A 12586-nucleotide genomic window follows, 5' to 3' on the forward strand; every position below is an offset into this window, starting at 1 on the left:
ATTTCCCAGATCATTAAAGTTGGAGACCTTGTGGATAACAGCAGCCTTTGTTATGTACATATATAGCAAACTTTCAAGATTTCTTCTTCCTGTCTAGATGAAGATGCTAAGTTTATTTACCTATTGTTGATATTGTTTTGTTGACATGTTGTAAACATAATATCATAGGTTCAGATTCGTCTTTTAGTAATCGTTGTATTTCTCCAGTGTAATCTTTGTCTGCAGTCCATTTAGCGTTCCATTTATAATATAGCTAATGAAAATATTTTATTATAATGGTCGAGTTTTACTCTCTTTTTTTTTGTATTATCAACTTGGATTTTTTCTAATAATTTACTCATGATATTCATTTGTTTTTCTTTATAATATACTAAATGCTCGACGCACATGCAACCTTTTTTCATGGGTACTCAAATCTGGTTTCTTTTTTTCTATATTTCATAGTTTCTTATAATGTTTGTTAAATCATCTTTTGTTATGTTTTTGTTATTGTTGCACAACGCTATGAAACAATCATTACATCCACAAGAGTTGTCATGTATATTTTTTGTTTATTTGTTCTTGTTGTACCAATTATTGGTGATGGAGTTTGTTTCTCCAAGACATATTTGGGAAGTTGGAAAAGGTACAGTTGTCTCTCCACTTTCCTTCGGTATTTTGGATATCTCAGGTCCATTGGTTTTTTATTATTTTTGGAGATAATGGTATATTCTTAACTTGTTTTTGTTCTTTCTTTATATCTTTTCTTTGATTTGGCCGATGTTCGGGGTCTAACAATTGTTGGTTTTTTGTTTTCAGGCCTTAATTTCCAGTCTATCAGGTCCCTCCTTGTTAATCCATAGTAGCATTCTCCTGTGTTCCTATTTGCATTAATATTTCAAAATGAATTGATAAAATATTATTCATCCCATTTGTACTTGTTTCTTTATTCTTTACTGTTTTAGTTTTTATTTGTAAAGCATTAATTTTCTGAGATTAACTTTTCTGTGCATTTTGTTTCATTATTGGTTCTTGTTTTGAAGAATATGTAATGCTTTAGACAGATCTGAACCTCTTACTTTCAATTCTAATTTAGCTTCTTTTACAGACATTCCAGTTCTTTGCAATATTTTCAGCTCTGTATTGTATATATAGTACATACATTCTTGGATCTTGCATGATGGTTTTGCCCACAGTTTATGGTTGGGACTTCCATTGGTGACATGTTCTTCAGATCCACAAGAATCCTGGGATACAGGTTCATTTCTGACAATATTTTTCTGATGCTCATATTTACTACAAGCACCCTGACATTGTAGCGGCTTTGGGACGTATGGTCACTTCTCTTAGTTTGGCCCTAAAATTTTTATTTTCTGAGGTAGGTCTTGGCCAGTCAAATTTATTTTTACGATTTTAAGACTTGTTTATTCATCTGTTTACTTGGCAGATCATATAGTTGCAATCCCACTTGGGGTATCTCCAGGTTTTAAGTGAGTCTAACAGCGATTTTCTTTTCAAATGTCAGGTTATTATTCTCAGGAAGTACAATGGTAATTTCGAATACTGTTCATAGTATCATCTTTTTTATTTTTATATTTATGTTATCTATCTTTTTTTATTGTTAAATAATTTTCAGATTGACTATTTTGTTGTATTCTATGTTTTCAAGTCTTTTCTTTATTTGTCTAAACGACATTTCAGTCATAGAGCGGTCTGCTCAATAAATAATTTTCCAACTTGAGTGCTGATATTTTCTGGTCAATTTGGCGAGTTAGAAAACCTGATGCAACTGCCACTCCCAAAGAGGAGTCATGAGTCAAGGTTGGGTCAAAATGGTATTTACTTTTATTGGTTTCTCTGTACTGGAGCATATGGTTCAGTGTTATTCATTCAATTTGTTTTGACTTTTCTAAAGAAGGATTGTCAGATGAGGTTCCAGAGGTCGTTCAACTGAATGAGATTCACTACCATCAGGGTCCAGGGTACTCAAATCCTTATAATGACTTGTCATAAAGATTGGCGGGAGAAAAAAAGTAAACCTGAAAACCTTAAAAAGATATCATCAGCCTTTCATGGAGTTTATTCTTCCACTAATGGCACAAGTGAGAACTGAGGTCAAAATGTCCATAGTTTTATGGTACCCCCACAGGGGACCTGGCACAACATGATTAGAGTGGCCCAAGTGTAAGCCAAACCCACATTCTAGACTGAGAGTATTACAAGAATACAATCATCCCCACCCTAATCATGTTATGGGCAAACCGGATAGAATGCCAAGAGTCCTATCCCTAGAACCAGACCCCTGGAATTATGGTCCAGCCCTTAAGAATAGTTAAGGTGCCCTTGAGCTATCAATACTCATAACTCTCAGGTCTGAACATTATCAATAAGGCAGTTGATGGTTCTACCACAGTTCTCACTATTTAGGGAAGGGGTATAAACCCATTATCAGCAATGTATGTTAGGAATAGTTTTCCTATTCATCAGGGTGTTTTTATTTTAGTAACAGGGGGGGAAAATTCCTTTATAATTTAATCCAAACAAATGTATTTGGTAGGGGACTGGTTATTTTTGACTAAACTTTGAACAGATTCTTGAGGGCTCAAGAGCCCTCACCATGTCCCGTTGGGTGGTCCCAATCTGGGGGTAAACCAGAGAGAGCCTGTAGTATTGATACTTGGGCAATGGAGTTATTTAGGCTGATTTATGTCAACAGTTGTTTTTGGAGATTTATGTCATGTTTTGTGTTGGTGAAACTGATGATAAAATGCAGCTACATTGGTTGACATAACAATATGTTCAGTACAAAGATGTACATCTATGTCTCTATGATTTGATGTATTTCAGAAATGCATAATGAGAGGTTAGAGAAAGATATATATGTATTTGTACATAGAAGCGGGATAAAGGTTATGATAACTAGTGTGGAGTCACTATTGTTTGACATTAAAGTGTTAGTTGTTGATTGTCAGGAGAAACATAAAAGCTGGGTAATAGTTTGATAGTACTGTACAGCTGACCCTCGGGTATCGGGTTCACCATTCGTAGCATCAGTTAATTGCTGATTTTTTGTGGAACGTTATTCCAGACATATCGTGGAAAATTCACTGTTTATAGATCTTTCAGGTAGAGCACTGTTCACTAATTACTATATTTTCATATTATATTTGTGACTAAAAATACATTTTCTGAGTCCAGTCCCGTGTCAGCCGGTGAAATTCCATTACAGCACGAATTTCTAGGTATAACCTTGCTAGATATACCAGAGAAAAAGAGCTTTCAGGAAAGCTGGGGTTACTACCCCAGTCGAGCGTGCCTTCCAGGAAGGCGCCGGTATAAGAAGGGGTGAGTGAATTACCACTACCACGGAAACCTACTCGAAAGATCTCTCCCTATCAAAATCCCCGGAACGGAGCGGTGAGCCGTTACAGCCCCCACACCAAACACCCGCCAGGACGGCGACACCAGCGCCACCTACCTCATTCCATTTTCTAGCACGTGAATTCACGGTTTCTTTTGTGTGCTCTTTCCATTATTTTGGATTTTTCTGCTTTCTACGATGGCGTCGAGCAGCTTTACCATTTCCAAGTTAAGTACCATCTTCTTGTGGGGTTTTGTTCTATTTTTTGGCTGTTATGGTCTCGTATTTTCATAAATATCGAGATCTTATTATGTCGCCACGGCGTCCCCAGCCAGCCATGTCGACCGCGAGGCGTCTCCTTCTGTTCTTTTCAGTTGGAGTCGTCTCCTCGTCGTTATAGATAGTTTTTGCCCCTTGGTTCCCTTCCTGGTGGTTCCATGTGGCTCCCCCCCTTATGAATTATTTCATTGGCCTCTGGCCTTTGTGAGAGTGATGCCCCGTCTAGGTAACCCCCCCCAGGTTGGGTTCCTTATTATTTTTGGTCTTACTAGGCTAATTAATTTTTCTTGAAGATGGTGCTCTTGTAGTTTTATTTTTATTTTTATTTTTTATTATTTTATTGAGTGGTTTACCTCGGTGCTGGCGGCAGCCTCAGATCTAACCGCTTCCCGTGGTAGGCTACGCTCTCTGTTGAGCACATTTTAGTTTTTATGAGTGATGGTTATTTGTGGAGTAGGCTTGTTTGGTCCATCCCCTTGCCCTGGGTGGGGAGTTCAGGTTGAGGGAGTTTTGTTGCTGTTTCCTCCGGGATCGTTTTTCGTGGGCAGAGTGAGCCCTTAGTTCTCTTCCTCCATTTGGGGGAATAGAGTTCTTGGGATGTGTTTCTCTAGGCTAGTCGCCCCCTTGCCCGCCATTCTCGATCCCTGCTGGTTCTCGCACAAAATTTCTCTCCCTGTTGCTTTCCTCCCTCCCTTTGCCCTCCCCTTTTTCCTAGCCTATACTAAGGTTAGGTCCATATTAGGCTTCGCCTAGGTAGGAGTCGGGCTTTGGGTTGGTTGCTTCCAGTCATATTACCCTCCAAGATTCATGGTCTGGGAGGTATGGTGCAGTTGAGCGGGTGAGTTTTTCCCCCGTCTCCTGTTCCTTCCTGGTAGCCTACTCCTCCCCTCCTCCCCTCCTCTCCTCCAGCCTTGCTCTACTCGTGCGGGTGACGCTAGATGGCGTTTTCTCCGAGTTCAGGGACTTCTCCTTGTTGGTTGAGGGATTCGCTCCTCCCATATTGTCCCTAGCATCGCTGTATTGGGGTTGGTGGTTTGTTTACTCGAACGTGTTTCTCCCACACCTCTCATCTCCCGTCGGATTACGTTGATCTGGGAAATATATTGCTTCAGCCTATGTTATGAACATACGAGCATTTTACCCGTCTTGTTTCTCCGCGGGAAGTAAGGGCGGAAGGTTTTTCATTATAGGGGAACGGATCCCTCCATCCTCTTGAGTTCTTACCATCACTTGTTACTGTTTTTGTTTTTTTTTTTTTAGATAAGTCTGTTATCTACAGGAGTACTTCCTTTATTCATTATATATATATACGTGAGTCCGGTCCTATACCGGGGGTCTCCGTTATTTTACTGGCAGCCCTTATGGTTAGTTCCTGGTCTCTTTCTTCATTCCTCGAGTACTCCGGGGTCTGAAATCTTTTACCTTCCACTCTGTGTAATTTAGAGCTTATTGGCCCAGTTTATGTTAGGGAGTTCTTCTCCGCCGGAGTATTCCGGTTGCAGTTGAGTTCCCCGGCCTGCGCCAGCTTTAGTTTGCTTAGGTGGGAGGTTCATGTACTTTTCTACTTACAGACTGTTCGCTGTGAGGAGCCGGGTGCACCGCCTCCCTCCAACAACCTTACGGTCACGTAGTTTGCGGACCCACGCTGGTTGTGCGGTCCGCCTGGATGACCTGGTTGTTTGGCACCCTGATGGTTGTGAGGTTTGCTTCGCTCTCTGCACAACTGTCCAGGATGAGTTGGTAAGTGACAGTCTTTACATTACTCCTTTATGCTCCTCATATTGTATATTGTATATTGTTTGTGAGGTTCCGGAATGGTTTTCGTTCTTAGCTAATTGTTGGTTTTCTTGCAGGCGGACGAAACTTCCAAGAAGTCTGCCTTGAATCCCTCCGCCTGGGTGGCTGGGTTTGGCAGGAACGTTCCGCCGGGAAGCCCTACGCCTCGACGCCAGGTTGAGGGACTTGCTCTACCCCGGGCGCACGGGTGGCGGCGCACCTGAAGATCTTGCCACCCCTATCATCCAGCAGATCCGATGGATGACCCAGCCACCCCAAGTGGATATCCTCGCTGAGGGGGCGAGCCGCCATGGATCTCAGACCTGGAACCCATGATGAACACTCCAGGACCAGGTGGTAAGTGGTGAGGTAGGTGAGGTTGTTGATGATTTGACTCCCCTGCTTCATCAGTTTCTTCATTTGCAGGTTTTGTGAAGTCTTCCTCCTTGGGTGATAGAGCTCCGTCTGCTATCCCCAAGTTGGGTTGAAGACTTCATGGAAGGCAAAGAGGGCTATAAGTCCTGTCCTCCAGCAGGCACGCCCTTCCCCCGTCGAAGGCTAATCAGGGCCTGTAGCCTCCAGGAGCAAATCTGGTTCCTCCAGCAAAGGCGCGAGAGGGCTGCAAAACTTTGCACGCCTTTGAGACAAGGTTCACGGAGGACTTGGACGAGATTTAACAAAATCTCCAGTTTAATCATGATAACATACTGAATGGCTCGCCCACCCCCAGAACCACAGTATTTATCCCGATGGACCTCCGCCGTTGATGTCGGTAACCCTTGGAGACAAGGCCATCCAACATGATGGGAGAAGGTCTGGCAGGAGACAGGAATTGGAGTTCTTCCCCGATCTCCTGCCCCCTTACCCAGGACGTCTTTGGAGAGGAAGCATTGATTCAAGGTTCCTAGGAGACTGTCATCCCTAGGGACCAAGCTCAGTCGGCTCTCCTGCGACTCTGACGGAGTGGCAGGCAGACAACACTGAAGTTGACTCCTTTCAAGGGCAACTTTACCATGTTGCCCTGGGAGACAACCTTCCCACCCCTTGCTTGACAAAGTCGCTCTGGCTACGGCCCGAGCCCGGCTTTGATGGTAATCCGTTACCACAGCTAAGGGAGACAGACCCTACTTCCTGGTATTCCCAGGAAGTAATGAGTTCTGGTCAGACGCCCGTCCACTTTCACGGTCGGGAAGCTGGACCCCTTCTGCGCTTCCACGCAGTTCAGTGAGCAGCTCCCAAGCTGCCGGAATCTCTTTGAAAGCGGAGTTTGATGCCCGGTTAAGTTAGCCCGGTCCGTTGAACTCCGTATGCCTTACTGAAGCTACTGCCGTCTCCTGCTCGGACGAACCTTTCTTTCAGGTTTTGGCTAAGTCCTTGCTGGCAGGTTTCCAGTCTGACCTATTTGAATTTATCATGGCCAGACTGGAATGCAGGAAGTTCATCTTTGCCGATGCGACTATCCGTCACGAGCCTAACAAGCTCGTGAAAAGCTCGATCTGGGGACCTAACCTCTTCCCTGAAGAGGAGGTCACGAGTGTTATGGCCGAGGCTACACGGGCCAACCAGAGTTCGCGTTCTCGCTGGGGTATTTCGCCTATGGCGCGTAAGACCCCAGAATCGGCCGCCCCCAATCGAGAGGAGGTAAACGCTTTCAGGAGGCATAAGAGGCCCCACCATCAGGCAGTAGTCCAAGCCGCCCCGGTCTCGGCAGTGGCGCAGCCTTCCACTTCTAAGGCTCACCCCCAACAGTATGTGCTGGTCCAACCAGCTGCACCCTCCTATGTGGCCTCACCAGCATACAACCCCACATATGAGGGCCGTGGTTATTTTCACGGCCTTAATAGGGTTGCAAGGGGAGGAAGAGGCAAAGCCCTCATAGAGGAAGCCCAACACCACCCCAAGGGAAGACCTGGACGTGGTAGGGGAATAAACCCGCCCCTCCCACTGAGAGAACACAGGTAGGCGGTCGCCTGTTTTGGTTCAGGGACCAATGGACCTTCAGCCCTTGGGCACACAGCATTGTGTCCAAAGGACTAGGATGGAGCTGGATCAAAACCTCCTCCTCTAACCAGGTTTTACCAGCCACCCACAGCAATCCTAAAGGATTATGTGACAGAATTGCTCAACAAACGAGCAATAAAGAAAGTAAGGCACCTAAAGTTTCAAGGCAGGTTATTCACTGTTCCCAAAAAGACTCCGATCAGCAAAGAGTGATCCTGGATCTGTCGCGTCTAAATCTCTACATAAAATGCGACAAATTTCGCATGCTTACGGTAGCTCAGGTACGGACTCTACTTCGCGTGGAGCCGTCACCACCTCTATCGATCTTTCAGACGCTTATTATCACGCCCCGGTTGCGCGGAACTTCTCTCAGTTCCTCGGTTTCAGACTCGGGAATCAAGCCTACTCCTTCAGGGTCATGCCCTTCGGTCTGAACATTGCGCCAGGATATTCACAAAGCTGGCGGACACGGTAGTACAGCAACTCCGGTCTCAAGGGATATCCCTAGCAGCATATTTAGACGATTGGATAATTTGGGCACCAACAGTTCCGGAGTGTCAGAAAGCCACGTCCATAGTCATCAATTTCCTGGAGTCGCTGGGTTTTCAACTGAACAGAGAGAAGTCCCGCCTGACTCCGGAGTCCCGGTTTCAGTGGTTGGGTCTCCAATGGGATCTGTCATCTCACACGCTGTCCCTTCCGCCTCCCAAGAGGAAAGAGATAGCATCTCTCACCAGGAGTTTCTCAAAAATCCATCAGCATCCCGCCGGTCCCAAGAAAGGGTCCTTGGGTCTCTTCAGTTTGCCTCAGTGACAAACCTGCTATTAAAAGCGAAGTTAAAAGACATAAACAGAGTGTGGCGGAGTCGAGCCAATGTCAAGCTCAGAGACAAGGTCTCCTCTATCCTCAAATCTTAAAGACAAGGTTGCGACCGTGGGCCACAGTCAAAGGCCTGTCCAATACAGTTCCGCTTTCATTTTCCCCCTCCGGCACTAGTAGTTCACACAGACGCTTCCCTTGCGGCTGGGGGATATTCACAAAACAAAAGTACAAGGAAAAACAGCAGTTCCATATTGTCTTTTCTAACTTTGAAGAAAATCAACACCGAGATTCATATCAGGCTGGGGCGCAGTGGTAGTTCATTGCATCAACAGGCTCCAAATCAGGCCGAGTAAAACCAAGTAATGGTTGCTATCTTCTCCCTGGCGAACAAGCACGGCTGGCACCTGTCAGCCACCCACCTAGCGGGGTACGGAACGTGGTGGCGGATTCCTGTCCAGGAATACTCCGTTGGAGACGGAGTGGTCCCTGGACGTGGAATCTTTCAAATGGATTTGCCGCCGGTTCCGGGCCTCCAAGTGGATCTGTTCGCAACGGAGAGCAACTTCAAGCTCCCCTGTTATGTGGCCCCCAACCTGGACCCTCAGGCGTTCGCCACAGACGCAATGACAGTAGATTGGAACAGTTGGGAGAAGATTTATCTTTTCCCCCAATAAATTTACTGCTGAAAGTTTTACACAAACTCAGGACATTCAAAGGTCAATTAGCCCTAGTAGCCCCTATTGGCCGAAGAGCAATTGGTTCTCTTCTTCAGGAACTGGGATTACGGAGTCTTCGGATTCCCAAGCCCATTCTGACTCAGACAGTACAAACCAAGACTGTGTCAGCTTCTCAAGAATTCAGAATGCCCTAGTTTTATGGACTTTATAAAATTCGCAGCTCAAAAGGAGCTAACATTGACCCTGTCAACACTCTGTTTTTAGAATCAGATAAAAGAGATTCTACTATTAGACAGTATGACTCAGCAGTCAAAAAAATTAGCCTCCTTCCTAAAAGCATCTGAAGCCAAAATCATGACAGCTAATTTAGGAGTTTCCTTCTTTAGATCATTGTTTGAGAAAGGCCTTGCTCCGGCCACTATTACCACAATCAAGTCAGCATTAAAGAAAGTATTTCTTTACGGCTTTAAAATCGACCTCACAGATTCCTACTTTTTCATCTATCCCCAGAGCATGCGCTCGTCTGAGACCAGTATCACGCCCACAGTCTGTTACGTGGTTTCTCAATGACGTCCTCAAGTTAGCATCAGAGATGGATAACTTTCATTGCTCTTATCAGGATCTGTTAAGGAAGACTTTATTTTTGATTAGCTTGGCTTCAGGTGCTAGAATCTCAGAGCTGTCGGCTCTCACTAGAGGTGATAATTATGTGAACTTCCTCCCGTCTGAGAGGTCCTCCTTTCCCCTGACCCTAGATTTTTAGCTAAGAACGAAGACCCACAGGACAGGTGGTCTCCTTGGAAGGTGGTGCCCTTCCTCAAGACCAGTCTTTATGTCCAGTTTATACACTTAAATCTTACCTTTTAAGAACTCCACAGAGTAAGTCGGGTCCTCTTTTTATCAGGGAGAAAGGTGGTACTCTTTCACTAAATGCTATAAGACAACAAATTTTATATTTCATTAAACAGGCCAACCCAGATTCAATCCCCAAGGTTCATGATATTCGAGCAGTTGCTACTTCCATTAATTACTTTCATAATATGGACTTTTCAGAGTTATCTAAATTTACGGGTTGAAATCACCTCTAGTGTTTAAACGCCACTATTTAAAAACGCTCAAGCCCTGAAATTTTCTACCATAGCTGTGGGAAGTGTCATCTCCCCACCTTAATTAATCATATCCTTGTCCTTTCCTTTTCCCCGCCCGCCTGCCTCATTTACTTTTCTGCTTATTCTCCTGGTTGATTATACCTCACTGCCTGGCTCCTCATATTGATGTTTCTTGTACCTGATGATGGAAAAGTGTAATCTGACATGCCATGATTGTTTTTCTTGTGGGGTACTGACAGTTTTTATTTGGCTCCACGTACCCCAGATGAATGTATATATTAATGCTAATTGATTTTGTCTCTTACGTGTTTAGCCTAAGTTTATGTGTATAGTATTAAGGTTATATTTGCAGTTATTTTGTGCACATTTTCATGTTTCAACTTGCTTTAAGTAATTTTAAGGTTTTTGGGGCTTTTTCTCCGTTGTGCGGGACCTGCCCATGTTTCATAGTATTAAGTTTTAATGTGCCTTAGATTTAATATGCCTTAGTCTTAGTGTTCTTGCTACACGGAAGAGATTGCTTAATTAAAATTATTTTGGTAAAACTTTTGCCTTTTTCTTCAGATTACCCCCATTTCTTTTTCCTGGTAGTTGCAGCCTTGGCATGATTCTCTATCACGATTTCACCGGCTGACACGGGACTGGACTCAGAAAAGGGATTTTGACAAAGGAAAATCTATTTCTGAGGAAGGTCCCGTGTCACCCGGTGACCCTCCCTGCATTACCTAGTACTCTCCCCCTCTTGCACATGCCAAGTCTGGGGTTAGTGCTAGCATGGAATGAGGTAGGTGGCGCTGGTGTCGCCGTCCTGGCGGGTGTTTGGTGTGGGGGCTGTAACGGCTCACCGCTCTGTTCCGGGATTTTGATAGGGAGAGATCTTTCGAGTAGGTTTCGTGGTAGTGGTAATTCACTCACCCTTCTTATACCGACGCCTTCCTGAAGACGCCGACTGGGGTAGTAACCCCAGCTTTCCTGAAAGCTCTTTTCTCTGGTATATCTAGCAAGGTTATACCTAGAAATTCGTGCTGTAATGGAATTTCACCGTGGTGACACGGACCTTCTCAGAAATAGATTTTTCCTTTGTCAAAATCCCTTTTTTATGATAAAATTGATTTACAGTACTGATTTTCAAATATTTAATAATAATAATAATAATAATAATAATAATAATAATAATGGGTGCCGTGGCAGAGTGGTTTAGATCATTGATGGACTGGTTAAGCAACATTGGGGCTGGTCAGTCATTGGATGGGTACCCGCTCTCCTTGTCGTTGATTCCTTGGGAAAGGATCTTTACCATAATTTCTTCAGTCTACTCAGCTGTAAATGGGTACCTATTCTTGATGGGGTAGGGTCCAGTCCAGCTATGGGTTAAATAGCAAAACTCAGCAGTCATGGAAAGAAATGAAAGAATAAATGACAATGATATAAATGGAACCTCTGGCAACAGAGGAGCTTCATCCGCAGCCAGGTATACAACCCAGTCAACGGGGAGGGCAGTCAGGTACTTGGAGGTTGTCATTCAGCAACTGACCACCACAATGACAGTAACCAGCAACCAGAGACTGAGCTACAGAGCTCTGCAAACCAGAAGAAGAAATGGACAAGAGAAGAAATAAGGAATATGGAGGTGCTTACATCAGAAGCAACCCGACGGAAAGAGGATACAGAAGAAGACTGGTCAACATCTGGAATGAGAGAAACAACACCCCTCAAACAGAACAGAGGCTGGCAGACCAAGTAAGGAACATTAAGAAAAAGGACTGGCTCTCCACAACAGAAAGAGTGGAACTGAAAAGAGAAATAACACCCAGCAACAAAGGACAAGATGACAAACTAAGAGACGATGACACAGAAAATGACAGGAATGATAAGCTACCAAAGAACGACATGAGGAAACACCGAAGTGGTAACAGAGAGGTCGGAATGGGTGGAAAAGATCAGACAATGGATGAAGCCAGGTACAAAGATCCTCTCCATGAAAGGGTACAACACAAAGAAACTAAGAGAAAAAACAAGTGAAGTTAATGGAATAATGAGACTAATCCACACCACCAGTGTCACAGAAACAAATAGCCTGGCATATGCAGGAGCAAGACTAGTAGTAGAACTCATGGTGATGCAAACACCAACACCACCATCACAGCCAACCCAACAGAAACCAAAACAGCAACTGCCTTGGAAAAGGCACCTGGAAAAACAAATCATGGCGATGAGATCTGACTTGAGTAAACTGAAAGAGATACCAGAAAAGAGGCTAAGAAGCAAGAAAACAAGAGAGGAACTGAATGAGGAATACAAAGTACAGGAGAAGGGACTAAACAACACAATAGAAGATATAAAACAGAGGCTTAAATCCAAAGCACAAAAGATCCAATGGTACATGAACAGAAATAAAGGGTACCAACAGAACAAACTCTTTGAATCAACCAGAAAAGACTATACAGCCAACTAAGAGGGGGAAGACAACCACCAGGAAATTCCTGAAGCCGAACCAAGTAAGAGACTCTGGGAGAACATATGGAGCAATCCAGTATCACACAACAAACATGCAACATGGAACATGGCTCCAGGAAATCAAG

Source organism: Macrobrachium rosenbergii, unplaced genomic scaffold (assembly GCF_040412425.1).
Source record: "Macrobrachium rosenbergii isolate ZJJX-2024 unplaced genomic scaffold, ASM4041242v1 13903, whole genome shotgun sequence".
In the NCBI taxonomy this organism is placed as follows: Eukaryota; Metazoa; Arthropoda; class Malacostraca; order Decapoda; family Palaemonidae; genus Macrobrachium; species Macrobrachium rosenbergii.